Source organism: Anabrus simplex, chromosome 7 (genome assembly GCF_040414725.1).
Source record: "Anabrus simplex isolate iqAnaSimp1 chromosome 7, ASM4041472v1, whole genome shotgun sequence".
Classification (NCBI taxonomy): domain Eukaryota; kingdom Metazoa; phylum Arthropoda; class Insecta; order Orthoptera; family Tettigoniidae; genus Anabrus; species Anabrus simplex.
Window position 1 is genome coordinate 194132380 of NC_090271.1, and position 14820 is coordinate 194147199.

Sequence of the window (14820 nt, forward strand, 5' to 3'; positions counted from 1 at the left end):
GGTCAGAGCAGGGTCCAGGCACATACATCCCTCTCGACAGCATCCCAGAAGTGCTCAACAGGATTGAGATCAGGACTCTTTGGAGGTCAGGCAAGCATCCTTACATCCGTCGAGTGCTCATCAAACCAGTCAGCCATAACTCGGAGCTGAAGCATTGTCTACCGAGCTCGATACCTGCAGTCGCTTAAGTGCGGCCAGTATCCAGTATTCGGGAGATAGTGGGTTCGAACCCCACTGTTGGCAGCCCTGAAGATGGTTTTCCAGGGTTTCCCACACCAGGCAAATGCTGGGTCTGTACCTTAATTAAGGCCACGGCTGCTTCCTTCCCAGTCCTAGCCCTTTCCTGTCCCATCGTCACCATAAGACCTATGTGTCGGTGCGACGTAAAATAAATAGCAAAAAAATAAAATAGAAGCATAGTCTTCCTGTAGGTAGGCCTACAGGTCACTTGCAGGGAGCTGGAGTCGAACAAAGAGGTGAACATGATCTGCCAGCAGGTTCCTGTAACATTCACCAGTGAGGTACATTGTCAGACGTACCAGGGATCCCATTTCATCTCATGTAAACAGTCCCCACACAAGGATACCACCACCATCCTGCTGGCAAGAGGGATCCATTGCCTCATGTGGATGATAACATACTCGTACCTGGCTATCATTGTTCACGAACTAGTACCTCAACTCTCTGTTCAGACAACCTTTTTCCATGATTCAAGTGTCCATTTTCCCATGTCAGTTGTCGTGCCTTGTGACAGGTGTTGAGCAGAGGCACCTTCATGGGACACTTGCTTCTGCACCGCATATCAAGGAGATGGTTATGTATGGTATGGCCGCTTGCACATCATTTGTTGTCCAACACCAAACTGACGAGTGATCTGCTGCACTGAGGCTCATCTAGCCGCTCATGATATGAGCTAGCCAATCGCTACTCCTGTCATGACAGTTGATCCTGGCGGTAATGATTTTGCCCAAATCCACACACTCTTGATACAGTGGCTCTTGGCAAGTCCAGTACCTGCGTGACTTCAGAGATGGAGTGGCTAGTATGTCCGGCACTGACAATCTGGCCGCGATCAAATGTGCTGAGGTCTTGTGTCTTATCCATCCTGTAGTCGACTGTTAGTCATACAGCCCATACAAAGTCTGACGTCTTCTTTGTTACATGTCATGGCCTTCTATTACATTTACCAGGCCAAGCACAGTGCCATTTTCCCACTCATGAGTATACTGTATAGGGCACCATCACTGTATTAGCCTAGTCTAACTGGGGAGATTGGCTTCCTTGACCTTTCTTGAAGAAATAAATTTGAAGAAAGTGAAAACGAAGTAAGAAAACAAAATAGAAATTTAACCATATCATCATCACCATCATCAGCATTAAACATGTAAAGAATCCCTAGAGGAAAGGAGCCTGGAGAAAATTCAGCTCCAGGAGAGTATACAAATAAATTTTACAACTGTTTAATGAAAAGTTCAGCAACAAACCTCATGTTACACATCTGTCTTAAATGTGTCAGACGTACCAGGGGTCCCACTTCATTTCATACATATATATATATATATATATATATATATAAAATCCTTCATTCTGTCTCTCATTCACAGTGGTACTGAGAAAACGAAAAGGTTTCAACAGCTGAAATTGGTATCAGTTATAGATTTCTGAGCTTCCTTAAAAGAAAAGTACAACACTACCATGACTTCTGTACTTTTTTGAAGAAAAATACATTTCTATCAGCTAAATCGCCGAAAATTTGCCATAATGGCGTAGGTACACAGCTATATCCATCGGCATGATGTCAAACTGCGTACATCCTGGCTTCTGTTACCTTCCACAGATATATTCAATGGTACCAGATATGAGTTGCAAGAAAAATAATTACTTCTTTTTTTCCCATTCTGATGTTTATCAATAAGCACCCAGTAGACCAGTGCACCTGGTGGCCGTGGTCGTTAATGTGTCAAATCTATATGGTAGGACATTGTGGCTAGACTATTTGAGTCCCATTCGTTGAAAATATTTTAACCTTCTGAATGTTGACCGGCAGGATAGGGGAGGTGGTGTAATATATATAAACACTAGAATGCGTCCCAAGAGCCTGGTTTAGATTCCAAACATCTCCGCAGTGCTCATATGGAATGAGGGCATATGACGCTGTTGATTCACCCATTGGTTAGAGACACAAAGCCTTGAACAGACCTTTTGACACTATTCTACAGGAGTAGGGTGTGCCTGGCACCGGGATTCACCCTCTCCCTTCCTATTATCTTATATCAAGTCATTCATTTCACCTCTAACACCTCTGACGAGCTTGACGTCAGGAAGAATATCTGGTCATAAAAATTCAAGATTCATCTCACTTCATACCCGACCCGTAGAGAAATGAGACAAGTGTTGGACATACAAACATGAGATAGAAAGCCTTCCGCTGACTATGAGGAATAAAATCTTCACAAATAATCTTGGATGCCACATTGTAGGCGTTTTTATGGTAGAGATATGATTCAGTTGAGATGTAATTTAGTATGCTTTGTTCTTTCTCAACAAAATGCCTATCATTCAACGAGCCAAGATTGTCATTTTGTTGCACGTAATAACATTGTCATTTATTGGCATAAGACTGAAACAAGTTTTACTCTACTTTGAAGTTTCTGCGTATTGAATGTGATAACACAACAATCGTTGATGCTTCTGGGGCCGATGACCAAGATGTTAGGCCCCTTTAAACAACAAGCATCATCATCATCATCATCATCATCATCATCATCGCTTCTCATTCAGAGCAGTGAGGTTGTCATTTTAAGACAATGTAAAGGCATTAGACTGAACCAAGTCCTGCTGCCCTCCTTGATGTCTTTGCATTACAGATAGACACATTAGCAAATAAAATTAATTCAATAAGTATGCATTCTGTGCATTAAGTGTTTGGGTAGTAGACACTGTCTCCATATGCTTGCACTACAGCCTAATTACAGATTTAATGAGAATTATAATCTAGTGGTTATTTATTTATTGGGAGATTATGTTAACTTTTTCATGATACTGTCTCCAGAGAGTTTGGGCCAGAATATTTTTTAAATTTTTTAAATTTTTCATTGGAGCGGGGAGCTTTGCACTTGGTTCAACTGGCTATACATCCACACATACAGATAATAATTAAAGGAAATGTCATAACATTGATTATGTCAAGCATGATATATACATATTTCTAATGATGGCTTCAACCTTAATATTAACAATAGTTTAAACACTAATACTTTGTTGTCACGACAGAAGGATTTTATATTTAGGCTGTTCCCGACTCCTGCCCCAGTGTTTATCACTGAGTAGATCATTTGCCAAACATAATTCGATCATGGAGTTTACACCATCACTTTTGCTGCATCCACCACATCATCAGAAATCCTTCGGAAGAACATGAAGGTATGAAGTCTCACTTGAAAGAAGTTTTTGATCGTTAAAGGCTGCATGAATTTCATGTGTTAAATCAACAAATGTTTAAATGAGCCGACCATCGAACATACTAAAACATACTAAAAGAATAAACAAAGGCAGAAGTGGCAAATATAAAATATCCAGTTACAAACAACTGAAGCTAAAATGATAAGTTTCGAGAAAGATGAATTGAGAAAGTTATGTCACAGGAAAGAGAGAGTAATTTGCAGGCCCCTACATCTAACATAAGAACGTCAGAAGACCCAGAGTAAAAGAGACAGGTTAAGTTAATCATATGGGATGAGGCAACCATGGCTTCACTTCAGATCTTCCAGCAGGACAGCTACTTATAATGAATAAATCACCTTTCAGACTAAAAAAGTGATCTTGCTTAGTGCAGACTTCCAGAAAGTGCCTGACAGTAATTCCTCACTGTTACAGAAGAGGTGTTAGTCCAGTCAAGTTTTAAATATTCTACTTCATGGCCCTAAATTAAGATTTTTCACTGAACGGCTTCTAAACCTCAATAACTGTGAACTATGCCAAATGGCACTAGTGAGATTCAACAAAACAGTATTTCAAAAAAATATTTTACATTATTCAATTGGTTCTTCTTTTCATCCAAGTCAGAGTACAATGTTTACCAAGGTAGCAATTTTTTCTCTCAAGAAACAAACAAGTCAACATCATCAACCAATAGGTACTGAATAGTTTATAGATGACCAAATAACGTACATTAGCATTGCTTCCATGTGTGATAATGTTATTAAAGCAGTTCTGTGCAATGGATCGAGAATGAATCTACGGAAATTCAGACGGACTCTCAGCTTCAGGAAGAAAGTTTTTTATACCAAGAACAGATTTAGAAGCAGTGATTCTGGGCATACCCCTCATTCTTAAATGGAGGCAATTTCCTCTAAATCTAGCTAGCCATCTCTGTCACAATGGATGTCACCAGGATAAATTTTCAAGTAGGAATAAGTCTCCTCATTCCAATGTTTTGGACAGTTGCAGAGTACGCAAATCCGTAGATGTTGAAGTACAACTCCAAACTACAACTGCACTCAATATGGTTTGTAAGGAAATATTACAATACCTCTTTGATTCCATTCGAAAGCCATATAAAACTTGGAAAATGTAACTTAGATACATTAATTTAGAATTACTTTATAGACAGTAATTTCGACTGTCGAAGACAGGTTTATGTACTAGTTCCTTACAAAAAGCAAATGCAAATGATAAAAAACCACTAGATCCAGTATGTACTACATGTAAGATACTTGTGATCCATCAAGTCAAGTAAGCTGACTACACAGCTACTGCCGTATTTTAAGGGCTGTTGAGCATGCTGCTCCTTGACTGAATGGTCAAAGTACTGGGCTTTGGTTCAGACGGCTCCAGGCTCTGTTCCCAGCAGGGCCAAGGATTTTAACTGTGTATGGTTAACTCTTTTGCATTGGTGACTGGGTGTTTGTGTTTGTTTTAATATACCTCTTTTCACCTACACATAACACACCACACTATAAATCACCACAGAAACACATAATAGGTCGGCATGTGGAAGGATATCGGGCTGTAGAAATGGATCAATTCCCTATCAAGTGCCGACCCCAAAAAATTGGAAAAAGTCGAGATGAAGAAGAGACATCCTGTTGAGCAAGTTCCTTTCTTGGTAAATGTTTTGTTGAGGATAGAGTGTGAAGCTGTAACTGTTTTGGAAATAGGTTTGAGAATATCCTAGGAAAAGATCAGACTTGCACACAGATAACGTAAGTTCAGGAACATCAGAATTATTCCTTTACCAGTCATGGATAATCTCATTAATTCACTGACCATCAAATTCTATCAAATACAGTTTATCATTAAAAGAGCTTCAACCTCAGAAGTTGGCAAAGTGCTGAAACTCCAAACACAAGTTTGTTGATAGAGAAAAATAACCCAGGTATGCTTACAGTAGAAAACTTCTGAAATACAGTATGTACAAAACAAAGCTTTAGGCTTCCTTGAAAGTTTCTTCTCTGGGATTTAGTCATATTTTAATAATGCTCGAATACCAGTGGCATATACTGACTCCAAGACGTGGGCTACCACTAGACTTAGGTTACCCTTTTTCGATGGTTGGTTTAGTAAATGTCAAGCCTTTAAGAGTTTTCAGCTGCAGCCAATAGCCAACGGAGTAGCCTGCTGCGTTGTCAAGGCTGTTTCAGAAGCTACTGTCCTGGCCTCTGCTACTGTCAATACTCAACAGCTGATCAGTGGAGATAGTAGCCTATGGTTTAGCAAATTAAAATCAGGCTTTGTGGCTAAATGGATAGAATGCTTGCCTTTGGTTCGATGGCCTAGGTTCAATTCTCAGAATTAACCCCCTCATACTGTTAATTCCCCTGGCTTGGGGTCTGGGTGTTTACGACGTCTTTGCCGTTCATTTCATCCTCATTAGGTCACCACCAAACCTGTACAGATTCCGTGCACTGTTATTATTATTATTATTATTATTATTATTATTATTAAATACAAATAACAGCATTAGCATAGGCCATATGTATTGTTCACTGGTTTATTAGCTTCCTCAGATCAGTGGTGGTGTCTGACCCATGATGACGGGTTCGATTTCAACCAACAAAAGAGAACACTGCACCTGAAAGATTGCGTTTCATTTTATCAGATCTACGTATAAAAATAAAACTATATTACTCGTATAACAGCAGCCCTGTAGTGTCTTCCTACAAGGATGTAGAAGTAACGGAAGTGAAATATCAGCACTCTGTTATCTATAAGGTGAGGAAGTATATATGATGAAGAACGCATGGCTCTTAGTTAGCAGTGGTGATCTGATACACTGAAGTCTAGCATACCTAATACCCCCGGTCCCCGCACTAAACAAGCATACATCAAGCAAGCCGCGAGAGGTGGGTCGAGGGGAGAGGGACGCAGAGTCTGAGCTGCAATATCTTTCTCCGATGCCTTTCTCTCAGAAATACGTGCAACGTTTTTTCACATTGCTTTGAAGTTTTGTTAACTGAACAATGTGTCACGTACTTACATCATAATGTGCTTTAGATTTCCATCGTTCTTATTTGAGGTTTGGGTTTCACGGATAGCCTTGGTATCCCTCAGTATATGCCACTGTCCAATACATAATCCTTCAGTTGTCAGGTTTAGTTGATTGCCTATTTTCCCGTTGTCTTCAGTGCAATATATTTATATGGAAACTGAAAACCTACAGCATCTACATTTTATTTTGTCAAAAGCTTTACTAACTTTATTCTGAACTCCAAAAATTACACATACTGTATTTCTAGAACTGACGTATGTCTCCTGAACTGTTTCTCATTTCTCATTTACTTCTCTATGCTATTAAGGTTAAACAAACAGCTTTGTCAGGAGGAAAGGAAAGAAAGCAGTTAAGAGTACATTTCTGGAAGTAAAAAAATGATATCTCCATTCACTAATAGAATTGACTGCTTTGGAAATCAGAATTATGCAGATTCCTTTAAGCAACTGTGAATATTTTATCCCATTGAGAGCTTTGATAAAAAAAGCAGCAATCCAGAAAGGAGTGAGGCAAGGCTGGAACTTGTCTCCCCTCCTTTTCAATGTTTATATAGAACAGGCAGTAAAGGAAATCAAAGACGAATGTGGGAAGGGTATCACGATCTCCGAGGAGAGGAAATCAAAACCCTGAGATTTGCTGATGATATTGTTATTTTATCTGAGACTGCAGAAGATCTGGAGAAATTGCTGAATACTATGGACAGAATCTTGGGTAAGGAGAACAAGATGAAAATAAATAAGTCCAAAATGAAAGTAATGGAGTGCAGTCGAACAAAGTCAGGTGGTGCAGGAAACATTAGATTAAGAAATGAAGTCTTAAAGGAAGTAGGTGAGTATTGCTACTTGGGTAGTAAAATAACTAGTGATGGCAGAAGTACGGACATAAAATGCAGACTAGCACATGCAAGGAAGGTCTACCTTAGGAGAAGAAATTTGCTCACTTCGAACATTGATATAGGAATTAGAAAGATGTTTTTGAAGACTTTCGTCTGGAGTGTGGCATTGTATGGAAGTGAAATATGGACGATAACTAGTTCAGAAAGAAAGAGGTTAGAAACTTTTGAAATGTGGTGTTGCAGAAGAATGCTGAAGGCAAGATGGATAGATCGAATTAGGAATGAGGAGATACTGAATCGAATTGGTGAGAGGAGATTGATTTGGCTAAATTTGACCAGAAGAAAAGATAGACTGATAGGACACATCTTAAAAGAACACCCAGGACTTGTGCAGTTGCTTTTTGAGGGAAGTGTAGGCGATAAGAATGGTAGGGGTAGACCAAAGTATGAATATGACAGGCAGATTAGAAGAGATGTAGGATGTAATGGTAACGTAGAAACAAAAAGGTTAGCACAGGATTGGGTGGCATGGAGCGCTGCATCAAACCAGTCTACGGACTGATATCTCAAACAACAACAACATGCAAATATTTTTAAGATAAAAAGAACACATGCATACAATGATTAACCAGCCAAACAGTTTCAACTAATGGTGAAAGGCAGCATTAACATAACAGAAGAAGCTAGGAAGCTTACAGTTTCATATGGCCTGTTCCCATTTCTTGATGGATGCAGTACTTTTGTATCAGTCTCTTGGCACAGGCCAGAGCAAAGTGTAGCTTCCACTGAAGTCCCAGTCTCATCCATGGCTGTGACAATATGGAAGTTGCTGGGGTATGGGTGGTGCTGAATAACGATATTCAGAGCATAAATAGTGTCTGAGTGTTATGAAAGGTGTTGCTCATAGGGTCAGTTGTATGCAGTGGCACATTCCGTCCCAGTGAAGAAAGCAATGGCAAACTACCTCACTCCTCATCTTGCCTAGCATGCCTCATTTGGACTCTGCCATTGGTTTTTGCTGTTTCCCTATAACTACATAGCCTTTGGTGGTGCTATTTGTGGATCCAACCAGCCTCTGGGCTGATGACCTAACAGACAGACATGACTTGATACCGTGATCACCACCACACCAGCTTTTGTGAGGAACCAAAGATGATAATCACTCAGTTAATATGTTGCTTTACATAAAATGTAACAGCAAGCCTCTGCTGTCCTTCACATCTTCTCAATAGCTTTTAGATCTTTCTCGTCGCGAACTACTACTCTCCGATTCATGTTGTAACCAGCAACCTCTGCTGTCTTTCACAATCAGTGTAACAGCTTCTCGATCCTTCTTGTGGCAGAACTTTTCTTCTCCATTGCGCATGCCTGCCCAAGTACTAGTTACATCATCTACCATGTATTTCAAGACCTTACGCCTCACTGCTTTGCATCCCATTGTGCATAGTGCTTCCAGACTGAGAAAGCAGCAGAGAGGCTAAGGTTGGAGAGATCTTTCCCTGCACAGGGAATTTTAATTACCGTCTTTTACTTGGGCAGAAGGGGTTTCACATGTGAATCATCCTTTGGAAATTGCATGAAATAAATTTCATCTTAAAGCCCATATTGTTGATACTATAATCAACTGATTGAGAATCTCACAAATCCTTTGGAAATGTGTGAATAGGAACTTCAGCTTTTGCACAGTCAAGTTGAGTCATCAATTGTAAATGTTTTATACTATGAGCTAGTGTAATAATCAGATCTGTGAGAGTTGGTGTTAACCGATGGCGAGTGCTTCGAACAACTTTAAATTTATTTCACCTAACAGACATTTAATATTTTACTCCCCACTCAGCTTTGGTGCAATGTACTCCCCACTCAGCTTTGGTGCAACATAGCAAACAATTCACTTTTGGACTACTTGCAATATGCGGCATATTTTCAAGAGTTGCAATGTTGTACGAGTTAAAAGTCCCGAATGTGTTGAATTTAATCTTTCCTCCAGATGATTTATTGCCATTTTTAGGTTATGTATTCAGCCATGTTCATGATTCATGGTTTAAAATTCCTTTAAGTCTCTTTGGGCATCTTGAAACTTTAGTACTATCTTGCTTTACTGGGATTATCATCATCTTTAAGCTGTAAGCTTAGTTATTCTCAGTCCATGCAGTAATTTGATTTGCTTAATACATATTTTTACCTGCGAGTTGAATCCAAATCCCCTAGTCAGTTTCTTGTTTCTACCTTCTTTTTCGTATTTATTGGTGTGTCATTTTTCTCCTTAAAAAGAAACTGTTCTATTCCTGGAATTTGTGGTGGCAATCAAAATTATGTCATTGTAAAAGCTTTCTCTTATTCTTGTGTTTGCACTGGCTGCTTTATTCTTTCTCTTACGAAGCCCTCGCTTCGTAAAAATTCTGCCTTTGCTGTCTTAACTTGCCATTATTTTATTCTATTATGTACTTACTATTTCTATATGCTCAGATAGTATGCATCTTCCTTTCCAGTTATAATGTTCAGATTGTTAATTGGTTTCACACAGTTGTCATTAATTGATAGTTTGTTAAAAATATAGTCTAGCCGTAAATATAGTCACAAGCATTTGGCATAGACTGCAGAACCATCTTTCCAGGGAAAAAGCAAACCTTACACTGAAGGTTTGTCCTGACCAGTGTGTGTTCAGTGGTGAGAGAGCGGACCTTCTCCACTTTAGCTTGGAGTGGGGTGATTATGGCTACAGAGTAGTTGTAACTGCCTTGCTCAAGGTTGAAAAGTCACCAAATGAGATTTTCCAAATCCTGAAACAGCTAAAAAATCAACAAGAGATTCATCTACTGGACAGTACAGCGATTTACTAAGGCAGGTAGTGTAACAGATCGATTGGAGGGTTGGTCGTCCTCGCCATGTGAGAAAAGTGGCAGCCCGTACCTGCCAAAATCCCGCGCAAGAGCTCAACATTACACCACAATCAATATCCTGGGTATTTTCAGAAGATCTTGGGGTTAGAGCATATCGCTGGACCACTGGACATTTCCTGACACAGCAGCTGAAGAAGCAGAGGAAACTGAAATAAACGCAGCTCCTGCAGTGGTATGCCAACAATGGGTATCGGAAAATTCTCTTTACAGACTAGAAAGTCTTCACCACTGAGAATGATAGAGTATATGTGGCAAGTTCTCAGGAAGCTTGTGAGAGAGTTTCTGAGGTCCCGAGAAGTCACCATCCCTCCATGTTTCATTTCTGTGAAGAAGAAAAAACTGTAAAAACAAGTGCCAGGACGTAATGGAAACTGTTTAGAACCCTCTCATGAAAGATGTAACAGTATATTTAACAATGAGCCTGCACCAACTCATAAGGCAAGGATGACTAGGCAGTGATTGCAGGCCAATGTACCAGACTTCATCTCCACTTCTGGGTGGCCATCTGCCAGCCTTGATCGTAACCCCATGGACTTCAAAACTGTAGTCAATGCTAGAGGGAATGGTCTGCAAGAAAAGACACCCTTCGCTTGAAAGATTGTTTTGAAGTGTTCCTTGGTGGCGGTAGTAGCGGACTTCCCGACTGATAGGTCTGCGATAGATGAGACAAAGAAACCCCAAGCCTGTGTGCAAGCTAACAGTGGACATTTTGAAAACTGATTGGTGCAAACTATCAGTAATGGATATGCTAATATATTAAAAGGAAATTGAAAAATCTCAAACCATTTTTCACTTATTCACAAAATAGTTTGTAACAGTATTTATGGCTAGACTATGTATCTATTTCTAAGTAATGTCTCATTCAGTTTAGCCTCTCTTTCTCAACCCTACCCCTTTGTTACCTATGCCAACCTGCTCCCCTTTGCACATATAATGTTGACCTTGATGAATTGCACAAGTTCTGGACTTGTATTCTTTGACTACTTATTACCAATTTAACATTTATTCATATACTAATCCACATTTCTGCTTTGGGCCCAGCATCTTGATAAGCTCTGCTTTTATTTGAATGTGATTAGCCATAATATGGATAGATATTTCTGAACAATATGTAACACACGAAGCTGTAACAACAACAGAGAGAGTCACAAAAATATTCTGCAAATTATATCATTATAGTATAATGCATCTCGCAGTAAAACAATGGCTTCAGTAAGTTGTGTCAAGCGATCCACTATGGTAAAAGGTTCAACGAACACTTCAACCTATGAACTGAAGATACGAAACAGATGCTAAATATCAAGGTGGCGGTAAGAGTAAATGGAGTTTTCTCCGAACTGTGTCGGTATGACTGGGAAATAAATGTAGGGCAGAGCATTCCCCATCGAAACAGTAACAAGAGGTTATTTTAGATGGCTATGCTGACTGACCTCAACTCCTATGAATGAAGGTCACAATACTAAGCTTTTATTCATTCATTCATTCATGAAGTATTCCCTTAACATGGTATGGAGAAACAAGACAGAACTTATAACAGTAGTACTCCCTGTATCTAAGATAACTTCCTCCGTAGATAACAAAAGGCCAATACATTTTGGAATCTTGAACAATACTTACATCCAAGTACATCATTTGAAAGGACACCCCCTGTTAAGAGATCCCCCAATGAAGAGGTTGTTCTATACGCTATCCTGAATACGCATCACATAACAATATATTTCACCCTTACCATTTGCAAATACACCAGGAGCTCCAAAGTTTTATTCTGTTAAAGATTATTAAACAATTTTGGTAGAGAGGTCATCACTTTATCATCCATTTTCTTTTTGAAAGAACTGAGATTTCACAACATTATCATTCCAGAGCAAATCTATACCAAAATAAAATTACAGGAAAATTTAAGAGCAGGTTATGCGAACAAATTCTCAAGTTATTGCACATGTCAGCTGCAATGGCTTTACAAGAGGGCCAAATTAACCAATGTTAGCATATTTTGAATTATCATTTTATTGTTGATAATGCATACCAAAAATTCTTGCTTTCCTATATGATGGCATGATTAACTAAAACATATTCATTTTTTGGGGTTTACTGTGAAACAGTCAACTGCTTTCGTAAGCAATATTTTCTACTAATAAACACTGGTGGGCACACAAGTGCCTAGGAACTAAAACATGCACTATATACAAGAAACCATCACAGGATATACCCAGACACTATCCATATCTCTAGAAAAGGACACTCAAAGATTTTAAAAAAAAAAAGGGCAACTCCACCTCTGTTGACAAAAATACAAGATGATATCCTAAATTATCTATTCAATTCATCTAAATATATTATAACCTCCATGAGAGCTTTTGATGTAATCAGAAATTCCAACACAACGCATAAAAAAATCAATAGAATGCCGGAGAATTTGAAGTGGAAGAGATTTGAATTTCTTAATCATTCTTGTGTACATTCTTTCTGCAATCTAAAGTTGGGACATTTTATAGCAAAATCTTTTTTCCACCAAATAAATTTGTTAAACCATTTATTACAGTTTATCATCATTTCAGTTCTCGAACCTCCAGCACAGGATATAACTCCTATCACACTGCCTCTCGACATATTATAAAAATTAAAAATACATTTCACAAAATTTCCCAATCATCAACTTCCCCTTTTGGATATACAGTATTTGTTTCCCTTTCATTTTTCCTTCAAAGTAGTAGTTATCTTTCTCCTCTCAATTTTTTCCATTCCTTTGATACAATATAATCATCATAATGAAATAAGATGTACAAACACAACATAATATAACAAAATATCTGCAGTCTAAATTTGCAAGCAACAATGCTTGGAATGTGCTACACAAAAGGGGTAAACAGTATTTTTGAGACAAACATTACCTGTACTGTTGGAAGCATTCTTATGAAATGAAGGCATTTAGTATTAATTGAAGCAAATACTGCTCTTGGTGATTAACAGTCTAAAAAATTGAAATAGTATTCACTCATAACCTGTGGCCAATGAGACAGTCCAGGGCAGAACAACTTCAGCAGGTCCAGGGACAGCTCAGAACTACTGTACTTGACACAATGAGAAATAGAAACTACTGCACTTGTGTGTTCTTCACATTTTATTTGCATTCATCATCATATCTTATTTTATTTCCATAAGCAATAAGCAAGAACATGGATTTAAATTGATCTTTCAATTCAAGGATTTACCACTTAAAAGGACTTCAGAATGACTAGACTTATTGAATAACATGCATATAATATAACAGTTCTTCAGTTTTATGAGCAGATGTAACACTCAAGATTGTTACGATCTTTAATCACTACTGAATACAATATCTATTGTAAAAGTATGTTTCACTGGAACATAGTAATATTAAGGGTTTTTTTTTTGTTTTGTTTTTTTGACGAGTTGCTTTATGTTGCACTGACACACACAGGTCTTATGGTGACAATGGTATAGGAAAGGGCTAGGGGTGAGAAGGAAGCAGCCATGGTCTTAATTAAAGTACAGCCCCAGCATTTGCCTGGTGTGAAAATGGGAAATCACTAAAAACCATCTTCAGGGCTGCCAACAGTATGATTAAGGTACATCAAAATTTACACAAACCTAAGGAGTAAGGAGACAAACTGCTCAACTGCCAGTAGACAGATGGCACGGAATGACATTAGCAAATTAATAAGCATGAGTGGAGCTTTTAAAGGAATGAAAGATCATAATATGTAGATAAAGCTCAGAGTTCAAGAAGACAGAGAGGGGGAAAAAATCATTTACAGGAAGAGGAATTAGGGATGTAATAATTTATCAAGGGAAATGTTCAATAAATTTCCCTAGTTCTTTGAAATCTTTTAAGAAAAGACTAGGTAAACAGCTGATAGAAAATCTGCCACCTGGGTGACAGCCAAAAATGCAGATCAATGATGACTGAGTCAAAGTATCGCTTCTCAAATAAAAGCCAACGGCCGTAGCCGTGTTGAAACACCGGATCCCGCGAGATCTCCAAAGTTAAGCAACATTGGGCGTGGTCAGGAGTTGGATGGGTCGCCACGCGCTGTTGGTGGGGGGTAAGGGAATGGAGGAGCGGAAAGAAACTGGCCACCCTACCGCACGTAAACTCCGGCTCAGGAACACCTCTGTGGAGGTTCGGACCTGTCTTCAGGCAGAACAACCCTTACCTATCTCAAATAAAAACCACTCTATTCAGATCAAGTAATATATCCCCAATTATTATTAGTACACTTTCCACCCCTCTAAATACAGACAAAATGAACCTAACCCTCATCTTCGGAATCCATCCCATGCTCTATTCAAGTTACTCACATGTAGAAAAATGACATGATTTAAAAAATTTTAACTTTATCTTACAAGATTGCAAACAAAACAATATTAACCTCAACACTGAAATCATCTAGATTCCAAAATATCAAAATCAATTCCTACTGATAAGGAATCAAAACACAAAACCAAGTAAAAGCCAGCTGGTTTGACAATTACAGTTTACTAAACAGTTACTTGCAACTTCGACCATCTTTGAAATAATGCTTATTGGGACTAAGCAAATAACATCAATTCAAAATGATGGTCATCTTAAG

General features: G+C 38.7%; 1 protein-coding gene across 1 annotated transcript in view; it reads right to left on the minus strand.

Annotated features, from left to right (window-relative positions):
* The window catches only part of LOC137501527 (mitochondrial fission 1 protein-like), a 91707-nt gene that overhangs the window by 11754 nt on the left and 65133 nt on the right, over positions 1 to 14820 (minus strand). The window lies entirely within an intron of this gene.